The sequence below is a fragment of the Culex quinquefasciatus genome, chromosome 3 (genome assembly GCF_015732765.1).
Source record: "Culex quinquefasciatus strain JHB chromosome 3, VPISU_Cqui_1.0_pri_paternal, whole genome shotgun sequence".
Classification (NCBI taxonomy): Eukaryota; Metazoa; Arthropoda; class Insecta; order Diptera; family Culicidae; genus Culex; species Culex quinquefasciatus.
The window spans coordinates 177,575,319-177,588,194 of NC_051863.1; the positions used below are offsets into that span (position 1 = coordinate 177,575,319).

At 34.3% G+C, this 12,876-nt stretch overlaps 1 protein-coding gene and 1 long non-coding RNA gene across 4 annotated transcripts in view; both read left to right on the top strand.

Moving 5' to 3' along the window:
* Nucleotides 1-12,876, top strand: part of LOC6052422 — a 62,780-nt gene that overhangs the window by 25,720 nt on the left and 24,184 nt on the right. The gene's annotated exons all lie outside the window — the stretch shown is intronic.
* On the top strand, nucleotides 1,748-5,061 carry LOC119768847. Its single transcript, XR_005278257.1, has 2 exons — nucleotides 1,748-2,127; nucleotides 4,142-5,061. It is a non-coding gene; the product is annotated as an uncharacterized LOC119768847 (long non-coding RNA).

Sequence of the window (12,876 nt, forward strand, 5' to 3'; positions counted from 1 at the left end):
CGACGCCCGATATGAGACGGTGAACACGTGGAGAGGCATCGATTGCATTATCAACACAAAATCATCTTTTTACGTTGTTTAGAATAGTTGAAATTCTTCCAGGAACATCAATAATTATAATTTTAGTACTATTGCGCAATTCTCAATAACTTGGACTTCGCACTAAATTATTGCTATCGATCGCACTATTGCGACTTGTCAAACAGGCTTGGAAAATTTTAATTTTCTCAAAAAACGATCAAAGCGAGCCGATGTTGCTCACTTGTCAATCGCAATTTTAAAGTGCGAATGTCCAGTTTGGTGGAAACTGCGACTGGAAATGCAAATAAACAACTGCTGGTTGCCTAGTTTTCGGAAATTTTGTTGTCAAAAGTGCGAGAGAAAAGTGCGGGCCAAATCCAAGTTACAGTGCAAGGATCAATATAAAGAATGTTTCTGATCCAAAACTCGAGTAGATGCTCTGCCACGTGTTCATCGTCTGACATGGGGCGTCGTAATTTTCTCCTAGCCGTCATAGCATACTAAGGAAATGTGATGCTTTTAAAGGATGAATCGTTGGTTTTGGAGACACCGGACGTCGATCCAATGCGCACCTTGGGGACAGAATGGACAAGCCTAATTCCTTCTGGAATGTGTTCATTGGACCATCCCATACACACCTGTCTTTATTCCGAGTGAATCCATGTTGTCCCCAGACCTGTAGGAACGATTGAACGAAAAGCACAAAAATCCCATAGTAATTTCCATGTAAACTTTAAACCGCTGGGGACAGGCCAATTCTCAACCAAATGGGCTGATATTTGGAATGAGAGTCCCTATGGGTATCCTCTACTAGGGGAACCTCGGTTTGCCTGATTCTGAGAACTTTTGGTTTTGGATGAAACACCCTAATATATATATATATATTTTTAGGTTTAATGTAGAGGAGGAAAATATTTTTAAAACATCAAGCTCATTTTATAATTTTTTAAGCAAAATTCACCAAAAAAATGCATTTATATAATCTTATTTATGCCGCTATAAAAAAATATCAGTAAATGATTATTTTGATTGATTGTTTTGCCTTCCTCACTGAGGTAAACCTATAATCCTGCTCTGAAATGAACTTTTTAAAAATAGCTCGCAGACCCACATTCATGTATACATATCGATTCAAAATCGAAAACTGAACAAATGTCTATCTGTGTGTATGTATTTGTGTGTGTATGTGTGTGACCAAAACTGTTGCTTAGAATTTTGCACTTTTTCACAGCACTGGCTAACCGATTTTGATCAAACCGGTCTCATTCGACTTGGTTCATGGTCCCATATGCGCTATTGAATTGTTTGAAGTTCCGATAAGTAGTTCAAAAGTTATGTATAAAAATGTGTTAAATGTTTGTAAACTATGTCCGGATCCATCAGTAATAATCGTTGGTAAATAGTGAGGAAGGCATCAACCATTAAGTTAAGTTTTTTTCCTAAGCTTAAACGTTTTGAACAGATCTGTGGTCCCAAAATTCAAAATTTGTAAAAAGATTCAAAAATCTTTATTTGATTTTTCTTGCATAAATAAGGGGTTGTTACAATATTATTCGAGATATGCACTTTGAAGATTTGAAGATTTGAAGATTTGAAGATTTGAAGATTTGAAGATTTGAAGATTTGAAGATTTGAAGATTTGAAGATTTGAAGATTTGAAGATTTGAAGATTTGAAGATTTGAAGATTTGAAGATTTGAAGATTTGAAGATTTGAAGATTTGAAGATTTGAAGATTTGAAGATTTGCAGATTTGAAGATTTTGAAGATTTCGAAGATTTTGAAGATTTTGAAAATTTGTTATACATGTAAAATACTTTGATCTATGTTGAATAGGATATTTAATAATTATGACAACTATCTAATATATAAGTTACGGCCTGGCACCCCTAGCCGTATTGCACCAACACTTGCAGACTTGTCATACTAAGCATTCTTTCTGAAATAATAAATCAGTCAGTCAAGTTTCATCCTTCAACCAGTGCAGTGCTGAAGTTAATCGTCCGAACCTCCCCACGGGCCAGGAAGCAGCCAACATGGCCCGCTTCCCGGGAACCCCGTACATAACTGGCGCAGTCGGTCGTCTCGGTGAATTACCGAGACTTAAGGTAAGTAATTATTAAGTTTTAGTACAATAAATGTAGGGCAAAAAGTCTGGTTCACCAGCAATTTCCTGTGTCGATATTGCGAAATCGTAGTCGACACAGGCTATAAGGTCTTAGTATAGGGCAAAATTAGATTTTGCCGTAAATTTAAGTGAAGAAAAAAAAACCCCCCGCGTATGAACGAAGACGATATGTGGATGATACGATGGTCAGCAGAAAATGCTTTGAAACGGTCGTCACCGCGTAGGAAAGAAGACGATATTTGAACGATACGATGGTCAGCAGAAAATGCTTTGACATGGTCGTCGCGCTGACGCGATTGCAACGAAATATCCAAAACCAAAAGAGTTCTATAAAAATTAAAAATTAAAAATTAAAAATTAAAAATTAAAAATTAAAAATTAAAAATTAAAAATTAAAAATTAAAAATTAAAAATTAAAAATTAAAAATTAAAAATTAAAAATTAAAAATTAAAAATTAAAAATTAAAAATTAAAAATTAAAAATTAAAAATTAAAAATTAAAAATTAAAAATTAAAAATTAAAAATTAAAAATTAAAAATTAAAAATTAAAAATTAAAAATTAAAAATTAAAAATTAAAAATTAAAAATTAAAAATTAAAAATTAAAAATTAAAAATTAAAAATTAAAAATTAAAAATTAAAAATTAAAAATTAAAAATTAAAAATTAAAAATTAAAAATTAAAAATTAAAAATTAAAAATTAAAAATTAAAAATTAAAAATTAAAAATTAAAAATTAAAAATTAAAAATTAAAAATTAAAAATTAAAAATTAAAAATTAAAAATTAAAAATTAAAAATTAAAAATTAAAAATTAAAAATTAAAAATTAAAAATTAAAAATTAAAAATTAAAAATTAAAAATTAAAAATTAAAAATTAAAAATTAAAAATTAAAAATTAAAAATTAAAAATTAAAAATTAAAAATTAAAAATTAAAAATTAAAAATTAAAAATTAAAAATTAAAAATTAAAAATTAAAAATTAAAAATTAAAAATTAAAAATTAAAAATTAAAAATTAAAAATTAAAAATTAAAAATTAAAAATTAAAAATTAAAAATTAAAAATTAAAAATTAAAAATTAAAAATTAAAAATTAAAAATTAAAAATTAAAAATTAAAAATTAAAAATTAAAAATTAAAAATTAAAAATTAAAAATTAAAAATTAAAAATTAAAAATTAAAAATTAAAAATTAAAAATTAAAAATTAAAAATTAAAAATTAAAAATTAAAAATTAAAAATTAAAAATTAAAAATTAAAAATTAAAAATTAAAAATTAAACATTAAAAATTAAAAATTAAAAATTTTTAAAAACTTTAAAAATTGAGACGTTGTGTAATTTTATTGTAATCCATTATTACATGGAAATACAAAGGGTACAAGTGAATTGTAATCGAGGATTACGTAATCTTAGATTACATTCAATATAAATATATTTTTTTTCATGTTTGTAATTCAGTATTACAAACTTGGAAATTTGTAATTTGAAATTACGAACTAGCTTGACAATTTTTCACCATTGTGTTTTCACATTACTTTTAAAATTCCCTAACCAAAAAAAAAAAAAAAATGGACGGGCAATTGTTACAAAGCATGATGTATTTTTTTTTCCTGAAATTAATTCTGTTTTCATCAAATTATCCGAGGTCGATTCGCACAATATTATCATATGGTCGTGTTGCTCAATTGGAGCCCCAATTTGAAGATTTTCATTGGCATTTTTGTTAAACATTTTATTTACTAAATGTAAGCTATTTACTTTACTTTCATCCGCCTTTTACTTTTACAATAAGTATCAAATACACAAAAACAGCATCATGACTACCATAATGCTGAAAGAGAAAATGCACCTTTGTTTGACGATGGAGGAGTCGTTGTATTGGCATTTTCTGTGTAACATTTTGTGTACTTGTTGTAAGTTGTCTATCTCTACTGTTATCTGTCTTTTACTTTCACTATAAACATCGAATATTAACCAATACTTTTTGATCCATAGAGAATCAGGATGATAATCACGAGCCGAAACCGAGGACTGGCAGGCAAACAGCATCGAAAAAAATCAATAGCATCTTCATTCCTTCTTTTATTTGATATTTCTAACGCTTTTTACTTTTAGACTTCCACCATATTCACTCAACACCCGCTTGGTAACCACGTCTAGGAAAGCAGCAGACGTGCAAAACAACCAGGCTAATTTCTCCCCAATGAACCTAACCAGCGTTTTGAGAGGTAGTAATGGATATGAAGAATGAGTTGTAATTGTAAAATTCGTAATCATTGTGGCGTTAACGAAAAGAACAAAAAAAAAGGGTTTTATGCCGTGATTGAGGAGAGAGCAGACATAGCTCAACCTCAACCCAAGTGCTTTTGTCCCTTCCAAAAGCCTTAGCCTGCAAAAATTCTGATGGATGCTACTAAGAAACTGTACACCGAATATCGCTGTTAGAATTAAGTTTGGTAGGACAAGTTAGCAAGAAATCGTTTAAATCAAACCAGAAAATTCTCATAATTCTTATGAGCCTGAGCCGCATCAACCAAATGCTAGGAATGTGATATCCTTGATACGTCAGGAATCCTTCCTGTTGCCATCCCGGGGCTCCAGACAACTAGATTTGTGAGGCCCTCGACACGTCAGGACTCCGTCTAGCCTGGAACAGTCATTGGGAATGTGATGTCCTCGATACGTCAGGCATCCGCCCTTGGACGAACTCCGCAGCAACTCGAGCACATCAGTGGAACTCAGAGAAAAAAAAAACTAAAACAGTTTTTTTAAAGTCGAATCGAGACGATTCGAGTCTAACGATGGGGTAGTTACGGCCTGGCACCCCTAGCCGTATTGCACCAACACTTGCAGACTTGTCATACTAAGCATTCTTTCTGAAATAATAAATCAGTCAGTCAAGTTTCATCCTTCAACCAGTGCAGTGCTGAAGTTAATCGTCCGAACCTCCCCACGGGCCAGGAAGCAGCCAACATGGCCCGCTTCCCGGGAACCCCGTACATAACTTATATTCTTGGACTAATTCGAATGCTCAAACTAAAGATAGTTTTCGATTTAAAAAAATCCAAAATTTGCAAAGGATTTTTGTTTAAAAATCAAATTATCGTTGTTTTCCACACTTAGCGAGGTGTCATTTATTGCGTCAGCCACACCTGCACTAATTGATGCCATCTTTTTGCCCAATTCGGTAAACACTCCCCGAGCATCTCTCTGGAATCCGCGCGAAAATCGCGCCCCGGACACCACATTTCACCGCCATCGTCCTACACCAAAGTCTTCCGTTGGCAATTAAAAGTGCAAATACCGGAGGTTGTCCGTGCGATTGAGATTAACTTTGCACTAGTCGCGCTCTAACGAGTAAGATCTATAGCCGATTAGACTAAATGTCAGACGTATGTATAAAGGTTCTGCTGTTTTGCCCTCCCACACGCTTATCCGGAGGTAGGGTAATTGATTATGTTTTGGTATTTAAGATTGTCATCTGGATTTTTTTTAAAGAAAATTTAGCATTTTTCGTCAATTTTTGTTGAAAAACAACGCTGATCCATGGATGACATTTTACCCTACCAACTTTCTTAGGAAAGAAGATTCCCTTGAAGGTGGGCTTACAACCGTGTAGGTACGATTAATGAGAATCAGATTTGTCACCGCGGCCATCAATCCATTTTCGACCTGTCCGAGACATGTGCGACATTTTGCCGTTGGAGAGAACGCTACTTGACTCAATCGCGCAAAAGTTTAGTAGACTCGGCCGTCGCTCGACAGCTCGTAAAGTTGGTTGATTTATGACCTCGGATGTGGCAATATTTGATTTATACTAGTTTAGCGCCCCTCCCCTCCACGCCACCCTCTTGCAAATTGTCGCGACCACAGTTGTTGATCAATTTAGCGCGAGACCTTAAATCCGGGCTGCGTCATCTCCCGTCAGATAAGAGGCCGCCGTTCCGGAAGGCAATTGACCAAGTCAAGTGTTTTGCGTGCGTTCTGCGACCCGTCAATGACGTAGGACGGCGAGAAATTGGTACGAGATGCGGATCACCCCCACCTCACTACCCAATTATAAATTTTAAATTTTAAGTAATTATCAGTTATCCACTCTGGCGATACACTAAACCTCCCACAATTCATGCAAAGGCTTGAACGTCGAAGATCGGAAAAGTTGATGATGTTTTTCCGCACGATCGATTGGCAGTCGCCAGACACGAGAGTTGGAATCGAGTTTTTTTTTCTGTTTTTACTTCTTCGTGTCTTATTCCAGCTTGATTTATATTTATAATTAGTAGATGTTGATTTGGGGTGGAAATGCACTGGGAGGGCACTCAGTCGCTGGGACGTCTGTTTGACGCTACATGTTAATTAAAACTTTTCAGCGAGATTCAGGGCAGATTTGGGATGAGCTCAACAAGTTTTCATTTTGGTCAATTTTTCAAATTCATACCATTTTGTAACCTTCACTTTACAAATATAACATGCACCTCTGATTCCTTCCAGCAGGTTCAGCGTACGCAACAATTGTTTTCCAATGCAACTGACTGAACCTAACCTCGGCTCAGATTGACCGTCCTCCCCAGCAGACCACCGAGATTCGAGCCGGCTAGCAATCTCTCCCGTTAATTGTCAGTTGAACTCAAATGGTCCACGATTGCAGCGGTCTCAAACGACGACGGAGGTCACGTCTGGTTCTAATTGAAACCACAACTCAAATCGAGCTCAAATCGCGAGCGAGCTCACGAGTGAAAACTGTACTTAACCCCTTCCCGCCCAGAGCAAAATCGAGATTTTTTACGTTTTTCACCATTACTCATAACCGGATCGACCAAATTGGATGAAATTTTAACGGATATAAGCTAACATTCTATATAAAATAATGCAGCTTGAACCAGGTTGAAAAATTGCATGGTTGCCGAGAAATTCAATTTTGAATACAAAAATTAGTGGTGCTCTGGAGTAACCATGGGCGTTAGAGGGTTAAACGAATTACTGCGCTCTAGTCGTGGTCACTCGTGGCCGACGGTTACTAATGGATGAATAATCTGCTTTTTATTTACATTTGTCTGAAACGGCGAAATCGGCGCAATAAATGTGCGTAAACAACGAGGACCGACTGACTGACTGACAGTTGTTGAAGCAGCTTGATGATGCCTGTTACCTAGACGCTCTGCGGAACTTAGTTCGATGCGATCCGACGAGGTCTGGGAGATTACCCGTTAGTGCATAGAGTAATCGGCGAAGATCTTGAAGTTCTTATCTCAGCTGGGTGATCCAAGATCAAGCCGCATATCTCGGCAATGGAGTTGTGTCTGTGATGCGGTGAGCTGTTCGTCAACATTTGTTAGAAGCTTTTTGTAACAACTTGTAACTTAAAAGGCGCCAGCCATTTTAATCCAACCGTGTGACTTTCACTAGAAATATGCCCTTATCAGAGGCTGACCCCAATGAGAGCTAAAAAAATCAGAATTCCTGTGTGTTCCTGTGCAGTTGTACGACTGATAACGTGCAAATCCAGGAGGCCACATAGCAAAATATAGAGTGTCTTACGCAATTGTAATCAACCAGATGGAGTAACTTCCAGTGAGTAAACGGGAAGAGTATAGCTCTGGATGTGTTTTTCTTCTACTTAGTAATCGTAGTTTTTTTTTGTTTTTGATTTGCTTTGAAATTTAAAACATACTGAAACATTTTTTGAATTAAGATAATTCAAATGGTGGTGGCCTTCCTTACATTAAAAATCTCTTGATAGGGTTGTCTGATTTTGATCCTATTGCACGCTTTGGAAAAAAAAATCAAATCAAATTATTCGCTGTACAGCAGCGCCATGGCGTTCTCGATTGCAAGATTCCTACTCGAAGCTAGGTGTTCGAAGGCTTGATTGTTGAGGCCATTTCAAACCTCTTTTTACACCTAAGCTTCCATCCACCCCGGGATTCGAACTGACGACCTTTGGATTGTAAGTCCAACTGCCTACCAGCGACTCCACCAAGGCAGGACCCAGGAGATCGACCTAACCTAGAGGTTAGACCGGGGCCAACATTTACTTCCCCGTCCGACGGAAGGCGTGGTCAGACAAAGCTCGTCGCGAAAAATGCCACCGGGACCGTCTGGGATCGAACCCAAGCCGACTGGGTGAGAGGCAACCACGCTTACCCCTACACCGTGGTTCCCTGATATTGTTTGTTCAAAAATCAAACCATCCACATTAACGACTCCCGGGTCTTTTGTGGTCTCTATTGCAAGTTTCTGCTCGAACCTAGGAGTCCGAAGGCTTGAATGGGGAGAGCACCCAAACCTCTTTTACTCCAAGGAACCTTTCACCCCAGTGTTTGAACTGACGACCTTTGGATTGTGAGTCCAACCGCCGCCAGCGATTCCACCGGAGTAGGCTTGGTTTGGTGTGTTGTTTGTACTTATGGCATGGAGACGACTTCTACACCTGGAATGACTTAACGGCCTAACAACCAAGGCCGGGACCGACATTTTACTTCCTCATCCGATGGAAGGTTATTAATTGTAGTTAAATTTAAAACATACTAAAATATTTTTTTGAATCTAGATAATTCCAATGATTGCATTGAAAAAAATATTCACATCTTTTCTGGCAAAAAATACGCCTCATGAAAATGTCTTTTTCTGGTTTAGGACAGTTTTTATCAAACGTTTGAATTTGTTAATTAATATATTGTTTGAAGTTAATAAACGATACTAATAATAATTTTGATGTTTAACAGTTACTTCTTATTTTCATAAAAAAAATTTAAAATAATATCTACTGATTTAAAAACAGTTTTTAATACGAGGATGAACTCTATTGATTTAAAAACAGATTTTAATACGAGGATGTTGAACTCGAAATTCGCAAGATTTGAGATTTCAACGCGGTTGGGACATTTACAATTGGGTTCTAAAATGAAGCTTAGATTGCTGTTTTTTTTTACAGCTTATTTTTCTGAGTACATTGACCCTGTGTACGACCACAAAGAGTTTAAAATGGATTTTTTAATCAATTTTGAAAAATTAACCTCGCGGTCCTTTTTGACAGAAAAGTTTCTACTTGACAGCTCGTTCCAAAGGGACCATAGTTGATCCATCGAAAAAATGTTGACTTGTCATTATTATTATTTTTTTTTTTTGCATTAAAATGAACAAAGTGATCAGAAATGGTTTTTGATCGTGTTTTTACCGTTGTACATTCACGCAGAAAAATAAGGCATATTTGAATCAACAAAACGTTTTGTTGATTTGAAAATCATAATTTTTGTTGAATCAACGCTAAACGTCAAAGCAGCTTTTTCAAAACAACAAAAGACTTTTGTGGAATCGAGAAAATCAAGGTTTGTTTCAACGCAAAATCGGCGTTGATTATATTCAACAAAAATTTTGTTGATTCACAGGCTGATTCTACAAAACTTTTTTTTGCGTGTTAAAATTGACACATCGCTTAAGAACCCAATGAAGACATTATTTTCACAAAAAACGGTCTTATCATTATTTGTAAAATTATATCAAATTAAAAATCCCAAAAATCGATCAGCTATTTGTGATGGTTGGTGGCTTCCTTACATTAAAATTCTCTTGATAAGGTTGTCTGATTTTGATCCTATTGCACGCTTTGGAGAGGTTTTCTAATTCCACATCTAACTAAGGGTCGTATGATTGATAAGGACATTATTTTCATAAAAATATCTGAGATTCGGCTTCAAAAACGTGTATAATGAACACTTAAGTGCTCATAACTTTTGATAGGGTTGTCAGATCATCAAACTTTTAGACGCATTGGAAAGATCTTTTGATTAGCCATCCAGCGCCATCATAATATTTGAGATCCGGCATATGAAAAGTTTGTCAAATCTTCAATGTTTTGGATTCGTTAGAAAGGGAAAGAAATGAATAATATGACGAGGTTTCTCACAAAAACCACCCTGTTTACAATCTTCCAGACTTTTCTCAAAAAGATTTTTTAGCATAGCTCTTAAAATACTTTTCAAAACTTCATAATATTGACTAGGGTCTTATAGGACCCCAAGACGGATCGAATGAGACTAAAACGGCCCAAAACGGTTCAGCCAGTCCGGAGATAATCAAGTGCTTATTTTTCGGGGCACGTACTCACAGACATACACACAAACACAGACATTTGTTCAAAATTTGATTTTAAGTCGATAGGTATACGTGAAGGTGGGTCTAGGAGGTCGAATTAAGAAGTTCATTTTTCGAGTGATTTTGTAGCCTTTCCTCAGTAAAGTGAGGAAGGCAACAAGGGAATTTTCTTTGTTTTATGGTACAGAATTGAAAATAATCAAAGCAATTCATTTTCGGTTTAAGTCAAGGGTGCTCAATGTTTTTGAAGGAATAACTTATATTTATTACAATTGTTACAGATTTTTAACTAAGTCAGATTTAAATGTTTTTTAAACATTTCCAAAATGTTTGATAATTTTTTGAACGATTTTTACTAGTGTAGCTCATAGCTCCTTGACTACGGCTACGGCACTACGGCAAACAAACAAACAAATTCGCATTTTTTGACAGTTTGTCAGTTTGCTTGGATTTGTTTGCACAAACGTCAGCCAGCATACATTTTGCCTTGTTTGCGAGTTTTGCAAACTGTCAAACACGAAATAGTGCGAGTTTGTTTGTTTGTTTGCGGTAGTGTAATGACTACTTCACATTTAAACGTTATTGTTAAGATTTTTTTAACAAAATATTGCTCTCGTCAAATGGGGATCAAAATATGAATAAATCATTAGTTTTGTATTTACAAAAATAAAAAAATCCTCATATTTTTTAATCAGCCTTGATTTTGGAAAAGTATGAAATCACTTTACCAGTGTTCCACGGGCCATTTTACATGATCATTCAAAATGGGTCCGCGGGCCACAATAATCACCTCGCGGGCCACGTTTGGTCCGCGGTCCATACTTTGGTCACCCCTGGTTTAAATATTGTGCACAACGAGCACCTTTGGCAATCTAACAAGAAGAGGTGGAAGGTATCAAAAATATGCTAAAAATGATATTCGATTAAAATTCATTCCTCTAATATTTTAAATGTTTGCTCCCAATATGTATCCATAATTTCCGTGCCTTAAATTGAGATAAAACATGTTTATATTACGTCTGAAAATGTTAATAGGTTTTGTAACCAACAAAATATATGTAATATATTCTCTCAAAATGAAAATTTACATCATTTTGGCGGTAAAATCAAAACGAAAAGAAGGAAATTTTCATCCAATAAGTTATTCAACTTTCCATTAGGCATAAAAAAGATGTAAATTTACTCATTTGTGAGCTAGTAATACACCTTAATATCTGATGACTGTCAACATTCCCAGAAGTCGGAAAAGTCGAAAAACGTCAGGAATTTGTCAAAATCGGCAAAAAAATAACGAGAAAAAAGTAGTGAGCTTTTGGTTTTTGTATAAAAAAAATGGGCATTTCGAGCATGTTCGTTTGAGAAATATAGTTTGATTCTTAAATAATTTTTAAGTATTTCTGTCAATTCAATTCAAGAGTTTTATTTGTAATGGACCTGCAAACATTGATAAACTCATATTTGATATGACCTTTTCATAAAAAACTGTAGAATTGCACACAAATCGTTTAAACACTTAACTTAAAATATACGATTTATTTCACTATTTAAAAAATTCTAATTCAAGTTGAATGATTATGATGACATACTTTTGACATACATTTTCACAATATTAAGCATAAATACATTTTTGAATAAATTTTTGACTTAGGTCATATAATATAAATAAAAAAGGAACCGTTCAATAAACTACAAAAAAGCTATTGAATATCAAATTGAAATCACAAATCTTAAAATCTATGAAATTAAAAAAAAACTTGTTGAAAACATTTTCGTAACACAAATCAATTTTTTTTTCTTCAATGGTAACTGTAGTCTTGTTTTAATATTTATCGAAAAAAAATATGTTCAAGAATAAATTTTAAATATCAACTATTTACCAACCCCATTTCTTTTGAAACAAAGATGTTAGACAGGGATGGAGATAAATGTTTATGTTTGTTTAAAAAAAAACTTGAAATTTTAAGTTTTGTAAAAAAACATATTTTTTATTCATTGATTATTCAAATTATCTCTCCGAATCGAAATAATGCGTGTTTTCATTTTTGATGTTCATTTCAAGATTTGTTAAAGGACGTTTAAGCTATTGTCTTTCATATTTTTATAGGATCCTTTAAAAAAAAAACTAGATTTGAATTACATATGTGGTTAAGTTTCTGTTATTAACATGACCAAATTTGAAATTTGTCTTTCTACATCTTTAAAAATTGAAATATTTTTTTTTCAAAATTTGTATACTGTTCATTAATATTAAAAAATCTGGAAATCAGCAAAATCATTTCGGGAAATCAAATAATGAAAGTAATTTAAGCAATATTTTTAACAACTTCGACTCTTTTTTTGAGTAACCAGATCCGAGCCACATGCAGCAGGCTGCAGTCATAACATGACTGCAGTAGAACTGCAAGTGAGAGGCAGCACCTCGCACAGGCACGCACCAAAATCACTTCCTCCGCGTCTATTTGACGCCAAAAACCTGCCTGCAAAATATATAAAACTCTCCGGGCCCGATTGCCGATAACGGTTCAAGGTGAACGCTCCCCGAGCCTGAACCGGATCGCGACCGTCGCCACGCCGCGTGGTTTGTTTTTGTTTTTTGTTTACTTTGTTTGTTGTGATTCTTTTTTTTTAATTTGCAG